A 3,424-nucleotide genomic window follows, 5' to 3' on the forward strand; every position below is an offset into this window, starting at 1 on the left:
ATAATTTATACAACCTAACTTTACCTATTAATGTACATTAAATTGTTCCCAAAATTTTGCTAGTCTTATGTTGAATTTGTATTTAAGTCTTTGCCTACATTTCTAAAAGCTGCTTAGGATAAATTTCAAAAAGTACAATTGCTACTAGGTCAACTAGTATAAACATTTTAAAAAGTCTTAATACAAGCTGCCAAACTGCTTTCTAGAAGAGTTGCTCCATTAACTTTATTGTCCCCAATTCACTGCACACATGTGAACAATATGTTAAAAATGTTTTTCTGTGTATTTTTCTATGCTTAGTTGTGATCAAACTATATTCACCTTTTTTCACTTAGTCATATACTTCTGTGTGACAATATCTTAATATCATTTCCAAATACCTTAGTCATTCATTTATTGTTCAAATATTATTCACATTTTTCCTTCTTTTAATGCAGCCCTAAACATCTTAAATATCTTAAAAGTGAATCTTTGTACGTAACATTATCCTTGACACAGACTTAGTATTCAGGCTTTTCTGGCTCAAAATAATATTATCTACTAGTTAGATACCCAATTTGATACATAAAAAATAAAGATTCCACTGACACTATTTACAAAAAGTGTAAAGTTCATAGCGTAAAGCTAACAAAAACTATAAGGAACCTAGGAATGAATCTAACCAAAGTAAAGTAAAATTCTATTCATGGAGAACATAAAAAAAGTAATAAATCAAGAGATACAGTATAGCCATAGTTTATAGAATGAATAGAAAACTCACTGCCATAAATTCTTCCCCAATTAATATATATATTCAGTGCTCTTTAACAGATGAACAAAGTTTTTCATAGAACTTAATAAGCCAATTAAAAATGGAGAGGAACCATATGACCTAGCCATTCTGCTCCTAGGTATATATACCCAAGAAAGCTGAAAGTATATATTCACACAGAGACTTGTAGGCAAAGGTTAATTATTCATAATAGCCCAAAGCAGAAACCCAAATGTCCATCAACTGATGAGTAGATCTACAAAACCTAGTGTACCTTTACAATGGAATATTATTCAGCCATGTAAAGGAATGAAGTACTGCTAGGTACTTTGAGGTAGATGAACCGTGAAAACATTATGCTATGTGAAAGAAACTAGACATAAAAGACCACACACTGCATGATTCCATTTGTATGAAATATCTAGAATAGGCAAATCCATAGAGGCATAAAATAGATTAGTGGTTGCCAGGATCTGAGGAGGGAGGATGGGAAGTGACTGCTAATGGGCATGGGTTTCTTTTTGGGGTGATGAAAATATTGTGGAATTAGGTAGTGATGATGGTTGTACCATCTTGTGAATACACGAAAAATCACTGAGTTACACACTTTTATTATTTTTTTAAAGAAGTCTTTTTTTTAAGATTTTATTTATTTATGCATGAGAGACAGAGAGAGGTGGAGGCAGAGGGAGAAGCAGGCTCCGTGCAGAGCAGGGAGCCCGATGTGGGACTCGATCCCAGAACCCTGGGATCACGACCTGAGCTGAAGACAGACGCTCAACCGACTGAGTCACCCAGGTGCCCTGAGTTACACACTTTTAAATGATGAATTTTATAGTGTGTGAATTATATCTCAATTAAAAAAATTGTTAAAAATGATATGAAAGAGTACAGGTATATATATATATACATGTAAATGTATATAAAAGGGATAGAGGAAGGATATAGGAATACAGAAGGGATATAGGAAGTGCCAGGAAGGACATGGTTGCCATTTTAGATAGAATTGCTAAGAATTTATGTTTCTAGATAGATTCTATTGCTGCTATAACAAATGATCATAAACTCATGGCTTAAAGCAACACAAATTTATTATATTTCTAGAGGTCAAAAGTCAGAAAAATTTTATTGGGTTAAAATCTAGTGTTTGCAGTGCTGCATTCCTTCTTGAAGCTCCAGGGAAGAATCGGCTTCCTTGCTGTTTTCCAGCTTCTTGAGATTTCTGCATTCGTTGCATCATGGCCTCCAGCGAACAATGTCATCATTGTTACTTCTTCTATTGTCATTACCTCCTTTTCTGACTCTCCTGCTCCCACCATTCACTTATAAGTATGTTTGTGACTACACTGGACCCACTTGGATAATCCAGGATAACTTCCCTATCTCAAGATACTTCATTTAATTACATTTACAAAGTCACTTTTGTCATTAAGGTAACATATTTATAAGTCCCAGTGATCAGGATGTGGACATCTTTGATGTTTTTTTTTAATTTAAATTTTAGTTAACATACAGTTCAATACTGATTTCTGGAGTAGAATTCAGTGATTCATCACTTACATACAACACCCAGTGCTCAGCCCTTCTTAATATCCATCCTCCATCTAGCCCATCCCCCACCTCCCTCCCTTCACCAATCTTCCCTTCTAAGAGTTTCTTAGGCTTTGTTTCCCCTTCTCCTTTTTCTCTCCCTTCCCATATGTTCTTCTGTTTTCTTTCTTAACTTCCACATATGAGTGAGATCATATGGTATTGTCTTTCCCTGACTGACTTATTCCACTTAGCATAATACATTCTAGCTCCATCCATGTCTTTGCAAATGGCAAGATTTCATTCATTTTGGTGAAGTAATATTCTAGTGTGTGTGTGTGTATATCTATCTATCTATCTATCTATCTATCTATCTATCTATCTATCTAACATCTTTTTTTTCCATTCATCAGTTGATGGACATTTAGGCTCCTTCCATAGTTTTGCTATTGTTGATAATCCTGCTATAACATTGGGGTGCATGTACCCCTTTGGATCTGTGTTTTTCTATCCTTTGGGTAAATACCTAGTAGTGCAATTGCTGGGTCGTAGGGTAGTTCTACTTTTAACTTTTTGAGGAACCTCTATATTGTTCTCCAGAGTGGCTGCACCAGTTTGCATTCCTACCAACAGTGCAAGAGGTTTCCGCTTTCTAGGATGTGGACATCTTTGGAGGGCCATTATTTGGGTTACCACAGAAGGCCTCAATGAGAAGGTGCCATTTTCAGTGAGGATATGAAGGAAGAACAAGTCTTGAAGAAATCTGTGGAAAGAGCCATCCATGATAAGAGAACAGTAGGTGCTAAGGCTTTGAGGCAGGACCATGTCTAGCCTGTTTGAGAACAAAAGGTTAAAGAGGAAGGAGCAGAGGTAGCAAATAGTAGATGAGAACAACGTAATGAGGTGGTGGTTAGGGCCAACTATGTAGGGTCTTGTAAAAACTTTGGCTTTTTCTCTGAGGGAGAAGAGTATCCTTGCAGTTTTTTTTTTTTTCTTTGTTGATTTTTTTTTTTATCCTTATGTTAATCCCCATACATTACATCATTAATTTTAGATGTAGTGTTCCATGATTCATTGTTTGTGCATAACACCCAGTGCTCCATGCAGGATGTGCCCTCCTCAATACCCACCACCAGGCTAACT

The sequence above is a fragment of the Leptonychotes weddellii genome, chromosome 6 (genome assembly GCF_054177405.1).
Source record: "Leptonychotes weddellii isolate Sample4059 chromosome 6, ASM5417740v2, whole genome shotgun sequence".
Taxonomy (NCBI): domain Eukaryota; kingdom Metazoa; phylum Chordata; class Mammalia; order Carnivora; family Phocidae; genus Leptonychotes; species Leptonychotes weddellii.